General features: G+C 52.3%; 1 protein-coding gene across 3 annotated transcripts in view; it reads right to left on the bottom strand.

Annotated features, from left to right (window-relative positions):
• The window catches only part of GNB1 (G protein subunit beta 1), a 75,652-nt gene extending 64,781 nt beyond the window's left edge, over positions 1-10,871 (bottom strand). For 2 of the 3 annotated variants that reach the window (XM_052653620.1, XM_052653617.1), the window contains exon 1: positions 10,747-10,871. The gene's annotated coding sequence lies outside the window, so the exon portion shown is untranslated. The remainder of the gene's footprint in view (positions 1-10,746) is intronic. The other variant, XM_052653619.1, reaches the window with a different exon arrangement.
• Between the last annotated feature and the right edge of the window lie 7,387 nt (positions 10,872-18,258).

Raw genomic sequence — 18,258 nt, 5'->3', positions numbered from 1 at the left:
CCCTTCCTTTAGAGCCTCCCCCTACCCCACTGCCACTCATTGGCCCTGGGAAGTCCTGACCACTGAACCCTCGATGACTTCTCATTCCCAGCCAAATCTGGTTCTCTGATACTTCCCTCCCCCATTCTCGGAGATGCTCACAGAACTGACACTGCTATGATGTTCTTCCAACTCTTTCCACTTCTCTGAGCAGCTTTTCCTCTGCTCATCCTGCTACACCCAAGCTGCACCCATTGGTCTTCAACCTTTAGAGAATCTCCAGGTGGTTCTTCTCCCCGGGAAAAGGCACAACCCTTCACTTGTAAGGACACATCAGGCCAGGGTGCCTGTCTCCAGAGAAGGGCCTCACTGGTTCCCGTAGGCCCCTGGCCAAGGCCCTCAAGCGGTCCTGGAGGGTAAGCACTGCACTCCTCTCTCCCATCATGCTGCTCGGAGGCTGAGGCTCAGGCTCCCTGTATGTACTTCATTACTGAGGACCCCAGGGGCTCTTGTTTACATAGGTTATATCTACGGGTATTTACTATATTAGAAACTAAAGCAGAGACTTTCTAAAAACGTTCAATAAGCATAATGACTGTTACCATAAACAATATTTTTACAAAATATAACCAGAAAAATAACTTGGAGAGAAGAGTAACAACACTGTACATACCAGCAGAGCTGTTAAGTGTCTGCCTGGGGGGAGCAGGGGGGATGGGGCGGGGAGGGAGCGGGTCAATCTGGTGCCGAACTTTGTCCAGTTGAAGGTGACAAATATTCTCACACAAATACACAGTAGAAAAAGGGAGTGATTTAACAGCCTTTTCAAATAAACGTCAACAGTCTTTGATACTACATCAAAACTTGACAAGTGCTAACTTTCTTAAAGTTCTGATGCGGAACCTGAAACCCTGTCAGTTAACTGTTTACACTGTTACATCAAACACCAGGGGCCTCACTCCACTCTGATGCTTTGAATGGATCTTTTACCTATGCCTGAGTTCCCAGCATCAAGCACGGGCCATTGGAAAACATCACCTCCCTGAGTTAAGTAGATTTTCCCAACGTTGACACATTTTATTATATAACATTAGAAAAGAAACATTCCCTTAACATCTCCACCTATCTTGAAAGAAAAGTACCAGGAAGCTGTCAAGCTCATGGTAGCAGAATTAAGTTTTCCAAAATTCAAATTTCCATCTGAAAGCTCAAATTTTATCACTGCCAACAATAATGTCAGTTATTTTCCTTGAAGTATCTGGTTCTCTTCATTCGTTTTTAAGAAAATATCTGCCATGTTCCCCTGTCTAAACAGTCATCATTTTCTGTCGGCTGTTCTTTCAACTCAAGTAATGGCATAGCTGCTGTCCAGACTCTCATACGTTAAGATGCTACATAAGAATTAGTGCTTTATGCTGACTTCCCATTTTGTCACACAGACCAGTAAAAAGATGAGTACTCAGGTTGCAGTTTAATAAAATTGATTTTTATTGCTTCATCAAAGACATTAAATTGGATTTTTTTTAACGACAAGTTCACAGCGGTGAAGAATATTATGACTACAATAACCACCAAGATCTTCCAGATGTACAAGCTATATTTAGAAAAGGCAGAGGAACCAGAGGTCAAATTGCCAACATCCGCTGGATCCTAGAAACAGCTAGAGAATTCCAGAAAAACATCTACTTATACTTCATTGACTACATTAAAGCCTTTGACCGTAGATCACATTAAACTCTGGAACATTCTTCAAGAGATGGGAGTATCAGACCACCTTACCTACCTGCTATGAAACCTATATGCACGTCAAGAAGCAACAGTTAGAACCAGACAAGTAACAATGGACTGGTTTAAAATTGGGGAACGAGTAGGTCAAGACTGTGAATTGTCACCCTGCTTATTTAACCTATATGCATAGTACATCATGTGAAATGTCGGGCTAGATGAAGCACAAGCTGGAATCTCAAGATACCTGGGAGAAATATCAATAACCTCAGATATGCAGATGACACCACCCTTACAGCATAAATTGAAGAGGAACTAAAAAGCCTCCTGTGAAAGTGAAAGAGGAGAGTGAAAAAGCTGGCTTAAAGCTCAACATTAGAAAAATGAAGATCATGGCATCCAGTCCCATCACTTCACGGCAAGTAGATGGAGAAAAAATGGAAACTGACAGACTATTTTCTTGGGCTCCAAAATCACTGTGGACAGTGACTGCAGCCATGAAATTAAAGGATGCTTGCTCCTTGGAAGAAAAGTAATGACAAACCTAGACAGCATATTCAAAAGCAGAGCCATCACTTTGCCTACAAAGGTCCGTATAGCCAAAGCTATGATTTTTTCCAGTAGTCATGTATGGATGTGAGAGCTGGACAATAAAAAAGGCTGAGCACTGAAGAATTTATGCCTTTGAACTGTGGTGCTAGAGAAGACTCTTGAGAGTCCCTTGGACAGCAAGGAGATCAAACCAGTCCATCCTAAAGGAAATCAGTCCTGAATATTCATTGGAAGGACTGATGCTAAAGCTGAAGCTTCAATATTTTGGCCACCAGATCTCAAGAGCCAACTCATTGGAAAAGACCCTGATGCTGGGAAAGATTGAAGGCAGGAGGAAGAGAGAACGACAGAGTATCAGATGGTTGGATGGCATCATTGACTCAATGGACATGACTTTGAGCAAACTCAGGAAGATGGTGATGGCCAGGGAAGCCTGGCATGCTGCAGTCCATGGGGTCGCAAAGAGTTGAACAAAACTGAGCAACTGAACAACAACAAAAACCACTGTAAATGGCTTGGTACCACAGCCCTGATTTGTGCTGCAGAACCAGCAGTGTCAACCACCACTGCTTTTGTACCATCAGTGGGAATGTCAACACAGTGAAAGTCAAATGCCATCTTAGTATGATCCTGACAGTGAAAGTGTTAGTTGCTCAGTCCTGTTCAACTCTTCGTGACCCCATGGACTGTAGCCCTCCAGGCTCTTCTGTCCATGGGATTCTCCAGGCAAGAATACTGGAGTGGGTTGCCATTTCCTTCTCCAGGGGATCTTCCTGACTCAGGGATTGAACCTGGGTCTCCCACACTGCAGGCAGATTCTTTACTGTCTGAGCCATTAGGGAAGCTCAGATCATGACACTATCTTGGACCTAATGAGTCCCAGAGTCCACAGATGGTACTCCTCAGACCCCTCACTCTAAGTAATGGTGACACCCAAGACTTCAACCACCATCTAAATACTAACAATTCATTCAGACCACTCCTCCAGGGCTCCACATTCACAAGTAACAAAAGTCAATAATTCAACAAACACTTCAGGGTTTCAGAGAATGGTAATACTGCAGTTGAACCAAAGTGCCTGTCTTCATGGAGCTTAGAACTAGTGAGCAGATCAACAGATTTAGGGGAACAGAGCAAGGGAAGACAGAGATTAATGGGAGTGAAGAATGGCCTCTAAGGAGGGGATACGGGTACAAACACCTTAATGAAGGGAGTGGAGGGTACCAACAAACCTCCAGAAGAGCTTTGCAAAGAGGAGTAGAAAGAATAAGAGCTGGTGTGTTCTGATGCAGAATATGGGAATGTCTCCTGGGGTCCTCAAAACCTAGGTGCAAAGTTCAGTGTATCTTCTCAGCAAACCACTGCTCATTTCAGTAAATGCAAGACGGCCACCCAGATATCCAGGACAGAAACCTGTACTCACTCATTCCCTTCTGACCTTCCACTAAGTCATCAAGGCATCTCAGTCACCAGCTACCAGCTTTTCAACCCTGACCCAGACCCTCTTCCTTTCTATAGTATCCCATCTGAAATCTGACCTGTCTTCCTCCTTCCTCTGAGCATGCTCCAAGTTCAAGTACCAAGTGACTCATTCCTGATCAGGTAAATCGTCTTAAAACCCTTTGAAAGCTTCATAGAGCCCTCAAGGTAAAGGTGCAAATTCTTTACCAAGGCTCTGACCTCTTAGGTGTCCATTTCTCACCACTCTCCAGCCCTGTGGAACTTATGTCCCTGGATGAATCATGTTTTTTCATTCCGTAATTTTACTGAGCACCTATCCTGCAATATGGGCTTTCCTTGTGGCTCAGCTGGTAAAGAATCTGCCTGCAATACAGGAGACCAGGCTTCGATCCCTGGGTTGGGAAGATCCCCTGGAGAAGGAAAAGGCTACCCACTCCAGTACTCTGGCCTGGAGAATTCCATGGACTGTACAGCCCATGGGGTCGCAAAGAGTTGGACATGACTGAGCAACTTTCACTTCACTTCATATCTTGCAATACAGGGCTTCCCAGGTGACGCAGTGGTAAAGAACATGTCTGCCAGTGTAGGAGATGCAACAGATGTGGGTTCGATCCCTGTGTTGGAAAGATCCCCTAGAGAAGGAAATGACAACCTACTCCAGTATTCTTGCCTCGAAAATCCCATGGACAGTAGAGCCTGGCAGGCTCTTGGGGTCCAAAGAGCCAGACATGACTTAGTGATTAAACAACATCTTGCACTACATGGTTCTAGGTGCTGGAGGCAGTGAGTGAAGGAGGCCAACTGGGTGCATGAAAAACACGGTCCATCTCCTCACCCTAGAACACTCTTTCCTTCCCCTTCACGCACCAGGCAGGCTCCAACTGGAGAATCCATCCAGTCTCAACATTTTCCAGCAAACCTGCAAGATGGTGGCAGCCCTGCTGCTGCTCCAGCCCCTCGCCTACCTGCCTGCCCCCTGGGAGCTGTCAGCTATGGCTTGGCATTCACACGGGACTGCAGTTGATTCTTATGAAAATCCCTGAAACCTGGGGTCCCCTGGCAAGACATCTAAAAATGTTGGAACCGGATGGGTGGGGCTCCAGCATGTAGTGATGAAATGAAAATACAGATTAAAGCGGGTGAAAAGAGAAAGATAGTGAACACCAGGTTTAAAATATTTGGCTGTGGTTCTGCCACTCCCAGCAGCTGGTCAGCCCCTGAATGAGTGAAGGGGAAGATGGTGGAGGAAGCCTCGACCATGAAGAACACAGATACCGCCAAGGAACTCTGCCTTCTGCCTGTGAAACTGCACTACTCCACACTGGCTAGAGAGGTCATCAAGGCTGCTCTGGCTGACTACGAACTCAAACAAGAAAGAAGAGAACAAGAAGAAACAAGCCCTTGGGGAAGCCTCCTGCAGGTCACATGGGGTGCTCCCCACTCCCGCTCTGCAGTCCCTTGCACGTAGGTGTTCAGAAGCCCTAGCACTGAAACCAGAGATGCGGGGCCTGGACAGCACCTTATGCTCACGCTGACTCTAGTGCAAGAGACACAGTGAGCTTCAAGTCTGCACAGTCATGACGCGCACAATCATCTAGTGTTCCTGAATCCATTTGGGGGAAGACTACCAGTAGAATGCTTTGGTAAGACTATTTGATAAAACTGAGCAAATATATAACACAGGGCTGAATATATGTAATAAATCAAGAAATATAAGACTTTCCCCAAAACAAACATTCTCCCTAGAGAGCCATCACTAAACTCTTAAGTAAGTTAGGTGCCCCTGTGATCCATCTCTGTTTTTCACTTTGTAACATAAAGCCCTGGGCCACGCCCATTCTACAACAATTTACACTCAGTAAGGAGCAGTGAAGGTGCTGAATAAAACACAAATTTCAAGTTATGGTACTTTTGAGAACACAGAAAAATATTTCATTGCCACTAGTTGACAAATTAAGGGATGCCAAATAATCTGGCATCATAAACGGAGGGGGGGAGTGAGAGCTTTAAAAATAATCGTTTTACCAATTTCAAAATAAATTATATGATCAAAATTACCCTTTAAAGGTAAAAGAAAGCCTTTTGAACAAAACGAAACTACACAAAGCTATTCATATGATGCACAGAGAACCAGTGGTGGCCAGAAAGAGGCAAGGGGCAAAATAAGTGAAGGGGATTAAGAGGTACAAAGAGGTTATGTAATAAACAAGCTGCAGGGGCATAATACACAGAGTAAGAAATATGGTCAATACGGGAATTCCCTGGCAGTCCCATGGTTAAAATTCCAAGAGGTGGGGGTCAGGAAATTAATATTCCACCTGCTGAGCCATGCCCGTGGCCAAAAAAAAAAAAAAAAACTGTTACAAAGCAAGGTCAACAGCAACTGAAATGGTGCTCCCAGCACAGAGAACTGCCAGTCAAGCAGTGCTCCAAGTGCTGCACTGCACTCCTTACAACCACCCTAGAAAGAAGGGCTTGTGTGCCTCCTTCACACACAAGGACACAGGTACATGCAAGTCAAAATCAAATCCAAACCAGCAAGTTACAGAGCTGAGTTCTAACTCAGACAGTCTCAGTCCTTTGAGAAATGAGTGCATTTCCTTCTGTCCCTGAAATTCAGGTATCTTAAAGTTCCTATAACAATTTTTTTTGGAAACCTATTGTAGAAACTTTAATACTCTCATGTCTAGTTAGAAGTGTTTCGAATTTTTAAAAATATTTATTTGGCTGTGCCAGGTGTTAGTTGCAGCAGACAGGATCTTTACTTGCAGTATGTGAACTGCTAGTTGTGGCAAATGTAATCTAGTTCCCTGACCACAGATGGCCCTGCATTGGGAGCATGGAGTTTTAGCCAGTGGACCACCAGGGAAGGCCCCAAATTTTTTTAAAGCTTTACCAACACTTGGACAGGTAGTCAAGAGAATCTGTAATCTGCATCGGGAATATATTTTACAGTTGCCACAGGACTGAGTCAGAAGACATACAGACAAGCACAGACGTAACAACCCACAAGTAAACAAGAATATATTCGACCATATCCCTTAGTATTCTAGTCCAGACAGGTTAAAGAACAGCTTTGCCCCCTTGATAAAATACAGTATTAAGCTTGGAGCATGAATTCCCTGGCAGTTCAGTGGATGGGACTCCTGGGCCCGGGTTCAATCCCTAGTCAGGGAACTAAGATCCTGCAAGCCATAAGGTGGCCAAAAAACAAAGGGGTATCCCGCGGCCAACTGATTATTAAATTGTAAACTTTTATCAATGGCAATATGGATTCAACTGGATAATCTCTTTGAATTATTATTTTAGATAATCTTAACTTGGTCTTTTTAATCAGTGAGTTTTTAGAAATAGTTTTTTCCCCAGAATTTTTACTTATTCAAATAAGGGAATCCTCAAGTTTCTAAAAGAAAGACAAGAAAGCAACATTGCTCTATGAAACAGGAAGCTTTTCTATCATTGGTAGTGAGCAGTAATTTCCATCGATAACTGCGGCACCTAACGACAGACACTGCCAAAAGAACAAGGGGGCTAAAAGGTTTTAAATGCTATTAGCATCCCTCTAATCCACTGACCAATTCAAGTGTCTACAGAACTGCCTGTGTTTCTTAAATGAGAGTTTAAGTCTGGAACAAAACCCGCAGCTCTAAAAAGAAGTGGGACTCCATTCTCTTCCTGAAGAGTCAATGTGCTGTTGCATTACTCAATACACAGCCACTCTCTCCATGTATATTTGGACCTATTTGGACCGTGTCTTCTTCCCAGTAATGTTACACAATCAGTTTTGTGAATTACTTCTCTGATATCAGTTTCAATTTCAATTTCTTTTTACCCCCTCATTCTATGTTTACTACACCACTCACTCAACTGAACTGCCTGCTTCATAAATTCTCAAACCACTCTTATCTACAAATCCAAACCTGAGATCAGAATTCACACCAATATTAAAAAATTCAGAGTCTGACTCTTTGTGACCCCATGAACTGTAGTCCACCAGGCTCCTCTATCCATGGAATTCTCCAGGCAAGAATACTCAGGTGGGTTGCCATCTCCTTCTCCAGATCTTCCTGACCCAGGGAAGCACGGAGACCCAGGTCTCCCACACGGCAGGCAGACTCTACTGACTGACCCACCAGGGAAGCCTAAAAAATTCTAAAATTTGTCTGTTCAATGCTTTATTAGACTCATGCTAAATAAGGCTTTTAAGATAATATGGCATGCCATATGGTCAAGCCCAGATAATAAAATTGAGAATATCTATTACCAATCCACTAATGCTAAAAGCCAAAGTCTGTAGACAGTAAGAACTTAATCCCATTTAGAAACCAACATGAGCCAAATGTTCTGGGCACAGAAAAAAGCAATCTAATGAAGACACTACAATAAATGCCGATACTGCAAGTCAACATTATTCATTAAGGTGCTCGCTAAAAAGACAACTGATGGTAGGCAAGTCTACATAAAGACCCCTCTCAAAGGTATTTTTAGAAATACAACTTTTCCAATCAAGCTAAAGGATAAAAGACATAACATTTTAGCAAAATAAAAGGTAACAGAACAAAACTTTGAGAAATAAATGAACTCCTCATAGAATCAGTGCACTTCTCATGTGATCAATATAAGACCTAGGTGATCCAAGCTTTGAAATCAAAGTCGCTAAGCATGAAAAAATCTTGACAATCTTTCAAATCTCTTCTGAGATTAAAATGAAATCTGAGGAAATTTACTTGAACTCCTCCCAAAACAGAAGTAACTCAAGACATCAAAGAGAAATCCTTATTAAGGTCTCACTAAAGAGGACATTCCTCTTAGTACTTGCCAGATAATATAAATATAGCTCTGTCGTAAACTCAGGTAACATACAAGCAGAATGGTTCCTACCTGGTGGGTGTTTTCATTTAATAAAGTATCACTTCTGAAGCAAAACTGAACCAGAGTTGAACGATATTCTCTATTAGCATACTCTTGCTCCATTTCTGCAGAAGAGAGGCAGGCCTAACACGCGCCCCCAAGCAGGAGAATTGGGAATGAGCCGCAGGCACAACCATAAAACTCTACTTTCCTCAACTCACACCTTCTCAAGAAAAACTTGTAGCAATCACAATGCCTGCGAAACCAGAGGCTTGGTGTGACAGAGGGAGTGAGTCCCTAGAGGAGAAAGGCCCTGCAGTCCCCTGGACAGCCTCAGAGCAGCTGGAAATCTTCCCCAACAGGATCCTGCCAGGGCAGCCTCTGACCCTTCCAGTTGCACTCCATTTCTGACAGCTCTGTCAGAAAGTTCAATCCGGCCAAAAGCTCCCGCCCTGTTCTGCAGTCTGGAGGTTCTCAGACCTGTTTCCATGTTGGTGGCAAGCAGCCCTGTCCCCAGCCACACACCCGTATTTGTAAGGAAGCAAAAAAGGAACTGACTGTTCGCTTTCTTTTTGCAATGTGTACCTTCCGGAAGAAATCCAGAACAGACCCTATCTATCTTAATAGGACTCAAACTGAAACCTTCCTTTGAAACAAGAACCCTGCTCCAAACCAAAAAAGACTACAGCCTCAAATTAGAAAACGAGAACTCAGGTAGAAATCTTAACGGCTAACAATGGTCTTCAGACCTTATCTAGGGTCTGGGGTTGAAGGAACTTCTCATAAAGCTAATACTTCCATTTATTTGCTTATCATGAAAAATAGCTATATATTTTTCCTAATAATCTCGTAGGCAACCGCTTAATCATTAAATATTACTTGAGATCACTGTGTTAAACACGTAGCAACATGGAAGTACAAAAAAACAAGGAAAAGGCCTCTAACCTAAACCAAAACTACAGATGAAAATATATACATCGTGTATGCATAAACTGAGTAATGTACTCTTTAACTGTAAATGTCCACCAACTTCCTCTGCCCAAATAAACACCGCTGTTTCCCCAAATAAATACATTCCTGTTTCCTTCAGGCCGTGAGTCTCCCAATCCTAACTCAAAAGGGTCCATGAAAAAGACACTAAGCACAGAAAGCTCCCGCTACTCAGGTATGCTAACTCGGTAATTTAAAGGACACTAGAAACGGGTGGACACCACTGGAATCAAATAGCAACTCGCAAGGCAAAAAACAGGGTTTTCAAAGTCCAATGGCTCAGCGACCCCCGGGTGGAATCTTCAGCGCTCCCCACCCCTCTGGGGCCGAGGGGGACCCCGGGCGGCGCCCCCGGGCGGCGCCCCCGGAGCCCCGCGGCGCGGGCGGCGGCTGACAAAGGCCGCGAGGCGGACGCGCCATCTTGCCGGGCCGCCGAGGGCCATTCATTCGGCGCGGGGCGCGGGGGCCCGGCCGCCGCCCGCAGGCTGCACGCCGGCACCGGGGCTTCGGGCGGCCCCGCTCGGGCCGGGCGGCGACTGTGGGACCGGGGCTCGCGTTCGCTGGGCGCTTTGTCCGCCCCGCGCGCCCTAGGCGCCGCTTCCTCATTTCTCCGCCGCGGCGACGCCGGCCTCTCCTCCAGCCTCCGAAAGGCCGCTTTTCTCGCAGCCCGTCCTCCCGTAACCAAGGATGGCGCCCACCGCCCAGCGCGGGACAGGCCTGCTGCCGCCTTTGTTCTCCGACTATTCGGCGCCCCTCCTCCGGGCCACCTCCCAGGCGCCGGCCGAGGGGCGCCGGCCCCAGACCCCCAAACCACTGAGTCTCCGGCCCCGCCCCCACCGCGGACCTCAGGACCCGGACCGCAGGCCTGTACCCAGGGCCCCAGACCAGAGGCCCGGACCTGGACTCCAGACGCCGGCGCCCCAACTCCCAGCCCGGCGCCCAGGACCTCAACCCCAGGCCCCGCCGAAGCCCGCGGGGTCCCCGCCGCCCCCGCCCCGAGGACCCCACCCGGGCGGGGCAGGAAGACTCGGCCAGGCAGCCGGGTGGGGGCGGGGAGGGTGGGGGCGGGGCGGCCCCGACGGGCGGGCGACCGGGGGGCGATGGGGAGGGCTGGTGGTTGGGGAGACGATCAGGGCTAGGGGGGTCTGGGACGGGGGTCGCTTTTGGGGCTGGGGCCGTGGCGCTCACCTCGACGCCGCGTCCCGCCTGCCGCGCCCGCTCCCCGCCGCCTCAGCCGCCGCTCCGGGAGGTGGTCGCGCTCCGGCCGCTCCGCGGGCGCTGCGGGCAGGTGCGCCGGCGAAGCTCGGTCCGGTCGGTCCCGCGGCGGCTGCTCCACTCCTGCGCCCGCTCCCGCTCCCGCTCCCGCCGCCGCCGCCTCCGTCCGCCCCTCAGACGCCTCCAGCCATCGGGATGGGCGCGGCGGCCCCTGCCCGCAGCCTCGGGAAACCCCACGGTCGCGTCACCGCGCACGCCGCGCGCGCACGCCCCGCTCGGCAGAGTCCCCGGCGCGCGCGCGCGCGCTCCGTCCCTGCGCCAGCCCCCCGCGCTCGTGCGCGAGCCGCTTAAAGGGGTAGCGCTGTATCCTCGCGGACCCTTCCTGGTAACCTCCAAGTCAGAGCCGCCTCTCCCCTTGCCAGGCTCCGCTCCCCAGGGGCCGGAGCGCGGGGCACTGCGTAGGGTGGTCTGCCTGCTGCCGACTCGCTAGGCTCCCAGCCAGGTGGACTTAGATAAAGGACGCAGGACGGGAGCTTGCCACCGCATCCGGCGCTCAGCATCTGAACTCCTTTCCCCGTACACGCGCACGTAAAGCCCCGGGCGCTCCACATCTGCATTGTGCACCCCGCACACACACGAGCATACATACTCCCAGCCCATGCTGACCCACACCCGCGCTGTGTCGGCCTCAGGGACGCCTGGCTTCAGCCTGCCTGCGGAGTGGACCTCCTGCAGCCCAGGGTCAGGGCTGTCCTCAGAGGTGCCCGTGGGGCTCCAGTGAGCTGGGGAGGTGCAGGTAGTGTGGCTTCGGTAGTCAAGGTTCTGTCTGGAATGGCCACCTGAGCATGGAGGTGTGACCGCGAGAACGAGAATGACTGACAGTAGGGACAGACAGTCTGCCCCTGCAAATGCGGGCGGCTGAGTTTGCCAGGGAGCTGAGAATCAAAGACCCCCTAGTGGGGGAGGGGGAAGGAGGTCAGCTGTGAGCAGACAGCAGTCTCTGGTGTCCTCAGACCCCTCCTGGATGTTTATGATTGGGGCCCTTAGCCCACCAGCTTCCGCCTTTCCATCTTACCTCTGCCTCCCCAATTCCAACAACGTCCTTCACTGCAAGAGCCTGGGGTCCCCACCCTAATCACCTCCTTGCAACCACATCAGCTCCCTGCCTGTAGCCCTACCTGTGCTGCCCTCTCCTCCCCCTGGCCTGCACAGCAGAAGAACACCCAAGCAATGCAGTTGGCCCTATAAACCTCAAGGTGCCCTGTAGACCCTCCCTCCCCAGCCTCTTTCACAGCTGCAGCAGATGGTTTCCTTTTGTGTGTGAGCCTGTCTGTCTATGGTGGCCCTGGACCCCAGCTTGGAGCCCATGCCTTCCCACCCACTCTGGGGCTGTGCCCCTTTTCGTCTCCCCCTCTCCACACACACACACACTGATTCATCCTACAAGCACACAGACATGTCTCCACTTTCCTTGGAGCCCTTCCTCAATTTCTGGCACAAGAAGCTCCAGGCTTGTCTCAGGTCCTCCCTGCCCCAGCCTTGACCTAACCTGTTCTCCAAGGGGCCCTGTTTCCTTCTGGTGGAGCAGGTATTTAGAAGCCTACATTCAAGCATGGGCTGTGCTTGCTGCTCCTGGAGTGCCATTGCTTCTGGTCCCCAACAGCGGACTAAGGAACATGTGCATGTACAAGCATACATGTCTATGTACACACACAGAGCACCCCCTCACTGAGTAACAAATTTTCCATGCTCACCACCCCCTCATCTGGGTGCTGACCAAAGCAGAGATGTCCACCCTGCTCAGCTGAACCAGAACTGAACATCAGCAGGATTGCTTCTCTGCTTCAAACCACTGGCAGCTCCTATTGCCCTTCTGTTCCATCCTCCTCACTGCCCAGCATCTGGCTCCTCTCTGCTCCTTAAGCACTCAGTCTCCACATTCCATCCTCTGGCCTTTGGTCCTTGTGGCTCTACCTGCCTGTGAGGGGCTCCCCCATAACCTGAAGTCCCCTAAGCAGAGCAGCTTCTCCCAGCCCGCCCCGGCCCCCCAGTGCTACTCTGGCTCCCGTGACCTCATGTGGTTCATGCCCAGGCTGCTTGCTTGTTGCCCTGCTCACCTGCTGAAATCAGGACTGGACTCCCTTGCCTACTGCTCCACCTGTGTACCAGGGCGGGGGGCACACAGAGGGACCTCCAGAGGTGTTGATGAGTGGGGGAAGGGGTGTGGGCAACATGCTGTATTCCAGGCGAGAGTGACACGACTCAGAGTGAGGATGGGGTGGGGAGTGGGGGAGCGGGGAGAATCAGAATGGAGTGGTCACTGTGTCCAGGACAAGGGGCTGGGGAGAGGAGACAGAAGCACTGCCCACTGCTCAAGAGGAGGAGAGGAAAAAAAAAGTTATTTCCTGTTGGTCCAGTAGCTAGGACTCCACACTCCAAATGCAGGGGCACAGGTTCAATCCCTGGTCAGGGAACTAGATCCCACATGCTGGAACTGGGAGTTTACATGCCTCAGCTGAAGATCTGGCATGCTGCAATAACTAGATAAATATTAAAAATAAAAAGTAAATAGAATTATCAGGTGGCCCTGTGATTGGGACTCTGAGCTTTCACTGCTAAGAGCCTAGTCTGATCCCTGGTTAGTGAACTAAGAGCCCACATGCCTTGGCAGGTGGGTCCCAAGGCCCCAGACTTGGGATAAGAGAGGGACATCCTGGAGAGTCCAGTGGGGCTCATGCTGTCCCAACCTTATGCTCACCTAAGTCCAGGGACTGAAAAGTAGAGAGGAGAGGCAGGGAAGGGAGAGGCGGAGGAGAAAGGGGTGGTGGCCAGAGGAGAGGGAGAGCAAGAAGGATGGGAGAGGGGGAGACAGAGCAGACGGAAGTGGGTAGCGAGGTAAGTGGTCTCTACGGAGCCCACTCTGTGCTGCTGTGGGGATGGCAGGAAAACCCCCATCCTGTCAGCCTGGGTCCCTGCATGCCCATCTGAGGGCAGACCCAGGGTTCCCGTGTCGCAGGCCACCATCAGCCTGATCAGGCCCTTCCTCAGGGACATCAAGGCCACAGGGCAAGGCCACGCATCAGGACACCAGGCCAGTGACTGCCCCAGCTGTCTGAAGTTTTGGGGTGCAGCCCTCTTGCCCCTGGATAATCTGTAGGTCTGCAGGGTGTGGCAGGGCCTTCCCTGGAACTTGCCCTTTGGCCAGGGCCTAGAGCCCTGTTTATGTGTTTATGGACCAGGTGTGAGGGGCAAAGTTGAGGGGAAGGCAGCAGGGAGGGGACAGGGCCACAGGGCCCTCATTCCCAAATTCCCTGCCCGGTCTTGTCTCCATCTGAAGCACACAGGCCTCAGAACCCCCAGGCAGCAGGGCCCTGTGGCCCTGAAGATACATGCCCTGGGCCTTGATCAGCTCTCAGTGTCCCTGAGACCCTAGGGGTCTACAGGATGCTCTGGGGAACCTGCCCTCCCCGCCCACCCTCCATTCCTGCTGCACTGGCCTCTTGCACTTTGGGGCCCCCACCCAGCCCTTCTCAGTGGGGCATAAACCGGGGCCCCTCTTGGAGAGCTCATGCCCGGCCAGGAGGCCAGGCTTCTCCTGACTTCCTGGAGACACTCCCTCCCTCTCTCTTGATAAGTGGCTTAGAGCCTAGCCTGTGGTCCCGAGTCCACTGCCACACCCGGTCAGCCGTATCCGGCAAGGGCCAGGCCAGCTGGGCCCCAGTGCCTGGCTCAGAGCCCAGCTCCACTAAAACCTGGGGAGCACGAATGCATAATTCAGATGCCCTGGCCCCATCTGCTCTCCAGCAGGAAATGGTCTGACAGGAAAGTAGGTCTTTTAAAATCTGAATTATTCAAACAATCCGTGCACACGACCAGACTGCCCCCGGTGGGGCGGGAGCCCAGCTCCAAGCCTGGCTTTGCAGGTCCAGGACTGCAGGGGCATCTCCCACTGGGTCTGTCTTGTCCTCCAGCAAGCAAGCTGGGGCCTGACCCTGCCTCCCAGCTCTGGAAGACAGAAGATGAGAACAGGCTGTAGGGGGTGGGGGGTGGAATGTAGGTAATCCAGAAGAAGCCTAATTAGATCCTGCTGGTGTGCAGAGGTGGGGGCTGCTAGCAGAACAGGGTCAGGTGGGAAGGCAGCTCCCGCCCCTCTCTAGCTGAACTCACCGAGGGGAGCGCCCACTGGGTGCCAGGATGGCCTGATGTGGGATGGGTCTGCAGAAGGGTGTGCAGAGAGTAGGGGGCAGTTTTATGTGGGGTGGACGGTGGGAAGGGACAGTCAAGCAGACCCAACTACAGACAGACAGGGAGCGAGCCGCATGAGTGCCAAGGCCCCAGGGAAGTGTTGAGGCCCAAGGTGGGCATAGGATGGACCAGATCATGGGCAGTGCACCCAGAAGGCTGACATGGTGGGCTGATTGCACCTCATCGGCCTTGGGGAAGGGCTGGTCATTGCCCTTTGGCTGCCAGCAGATCTTGGAGCACCCCTGGACCCTTCTCCTGGGCAGTGGAAGCAGCGCCTTCCTCTCTCAGGGCAGGACTTGCACCTTCTCCTTGTCTCTTGTGACCTGACCTCTGAGCCTGGGACCCTCCTCATCAACTCCCTTTGCTAAAAAACCAGACATCCTTGGTGGGGGGCACCAAAACATGGGGGGCAGTGGGGAATTGGGAAGTGCCGCCTGGAGGGGGGCACCACGGGTGTGGGTGGCTTGCTCTTGGCTGGTCAACTGCATCTCAGAGGCATGCCCCCTTCCAAGTTCTGGAGCAGACACCCTAGGGAAGGCACCAGTGGCCTTCTTGCCACTCCCAGAGGGGGCTGTCCTGGGGGGCTGAGACCCATGGGCAGTGCAGACCATCAGCTCCAGCAGATGCCCATGCTGCCTTCCCTGGGGAAGTGGAACAGGAGAGCCCACCCTCCTCCTTGGTTGTCTCCATAGCAGCTGCATCCAGTCAACCTGGGACTGCGCTTCTGGGGTTGGAAATCCTGGCCCCACAGATAGCTCTGGGGCCACAGCAAACCTCACAAGGGGCTCTTCAGTATCATTTGTGGAGGGAGTTGTCTTTGGTTGAATACTCAGGAAGCAAGATGCAACCATGAGTGGGGGTATAATCCCCCCACATCCCCCCAGAAATGTGTGCACCCGCAGGTATGCAAACAACACATGCGAGAGTTGGATCAGCCAGGACTCAGGGTAGGAACAGGCAGAAGCTCAAATAGCTTATCTGGAAAGAGGCTCAGACCCTGAGCTTCAAGCTCAGCTAGGCTCAGGGAGGCTCCTGCTGGGCTTCATCTCCGGAGCAGGGCCTCCTGCTTGGAGTGGGGATGTCTGCTGGGGCTGCCTCCCCACCACCCAGCTAAGCAGCCATGTGCTCCAGAGGCTCTGCAATGCCACTGCGTGGACCCCAGAAAGGCCCTGAAAGGCCTCACTCAGATTTCATATGGCCCTGGAGGCAGGGGATGGAGGGCCCCTGGTCCTCTTGGGACAGTATGCACACCGAGAAAAAGCGAATGCTGTCACCAGCAGGCGGAGGGCTGGTGGACAGGGGAAAACGCAGGGAAAAAAGCAGGGTTTGGGCAACAGCTGAGACACTCATCAACCAAGCCATCGTGGGAGGGCAGGCGGGTTCAAGGCCCACAAGGCCCAGGTTCCGGCTCTTCCTGGCAGAGGCCAGGCAGCCCCAGCCTCTGGCCTGCTCCATCCTGAAACCGGATGCTGGGGGCAGAGCCTGGAGGGACAGGCTGGACAGGCTCTCACCTCCCATGCTCGGCCTCCCCAGCCCCCACACCCCTGAAGCTATCTCCAGGGCCTCCCTGGCAGGCATCAAGGGTGTGCTCCTGCCGGCCCAGCCCCCAGTCCTGTTTCCTCTCCGGTCTGGGCGGCGCCCTTAGCAGGGAGGCCTCAATTATTCTGCACTGGAGCTTCCCCAGCTGCCTGCAGAAGGCTGGGCAGTCACCCGCCCAGCCCTGGACCGCAGTTGCCAGAAATGCCTTAGCACACCCTGGGCCAGGATGAGAATTCTGAAACCAGGAGAGAAGAATTCAAACCAGGGGTTGAAGCAGAGACTGTGAGATCCTGAAAGAGCCCCAGGGTTGGAGTGGAGCACACACAGGCCCCGACACCCAAACAGATGTGAGAGGGGAGCCCAGACAGGCGCCAGAGAGGTGAGAGGAGAAGGAGGCCTCAGTGTCCAGTGTGGGAGGGTAGGCCACAGGAGCCTAGTGGACGGGGAGGCCTGAGCTCGGTTAGGAGGTGTGGTGGCTCAGAGGCAGCCTCTGCCCCAGAGATGCCTTAGGGCTCTGAGCCCCCAGACTCCTTCCAGGCCCCCACCCTTCTTCCCAGCCTGGCAAGCCTCCTGTCCTCAGGTGCCATCTAGAGGCCTGGCCAGGCTCAGAGAGGGGTCCCTGAGGCCGAGAAGCTGGGACAGGCCCCTAGCTGGCCTGGCAGCACATACCCAGGTGGGCCGTCCCTGGCTCAAGCCCAAGCTTGACTGCCCCTAGAGGGGAGCGGCCCGTAGACCGCCTGGCTCCCAGTTCCTGCTGCAGACAGGAGCGCAGCGGGTGGTAGCAGGGGAAACCAGTCCGGGGAAGTGGGAGTCTACTGTCAGGGCCACCAGGTTTGCCCTGTCTCCAGCTCCCCTCGCCTCCCTCTGCCAGGCCCTGCCTGGGGGAGGGTGCCCAGCTGTTCTGGGATTCCTCTCCCCACAGGTGGTGCCCTGGGACTCAGCTCCGCCAGCACCTGCCAGGTAAACAGCTTGCACCTGTGGCACCAGTTCAAGCCCGAGGGCGCCTGTGACCCCGTACTCCACAGGGCCCTCTCACCCCATCCTGAAGTCACGTGATCCAGAGAAGCCACGCAGGGCCTCTTCCAGCAGGCAGACAGCCACTGAGCAGAGGGGAAGGGACAGGAAATCCTCAAGGCCACACGGGCCCAGAGCTGCCCTGCCCCCCCAGACCCCATGACCATGGACAGGGCTCCATGCCACATCATGCCACACAGCACTGGCCACACCGTGTTACCTGCCATATCTCGTCACCAAGTGCCATACCACATCTGCCAGCCCACCCCAGGATTGACACAGTGGTAGAACTTTGCGCCCGATGCCTGGCAGGAAGGGCCTTACCCTCTGGGCCTACACCCTGGTCACTGTCCTGACTGCCCCACAGCCTTGTCTCAGGTCCTGCCCTGGAGGGACTGTCCTTTCCAACAGAAGACCCCCACCATGCTGCCCCTCCATGAGAGGGAGCAGAGACCCAGCCATGGCCAGAAGCCAGGGTTTCCACTCTGGCTCCCCAGCTCGGGGAGGGGTCTCTACCAGGAAGTCCCTCTTGCAGGGCAGCCCACATTCCGGTCAGAAGGGAGATGCCTCAGGAGCTCCTGGGGACTCAAAGTTCCCCCAGAGAGGTTCTGCCTCATGAGCTACTTTGGTTTTGAATCCTGGTAGAACACACTTAATGTGAAATTTACCATTAAACCCCCTTTTTAA

This window comes from Budorcas taxicolor, chromosome 16 (genome assembly GCF_023091745.1).
Source record: "Budorcas taxicolor isolate Tak-1 chromosome 16, Takin1.1, whole genome shotgun sequence".
Classification (NCBI taxonomy): Eukaryota; Metazoa; Chordata; class Mammalia; order Artiodactyla; family Bovidae; genus Budorcas; species Budorcas taxicolor.
Note: the sequence above shows the minus strand (reverse complement) of the source record. Positions and strands in the feature narration are given on the sequence as shown.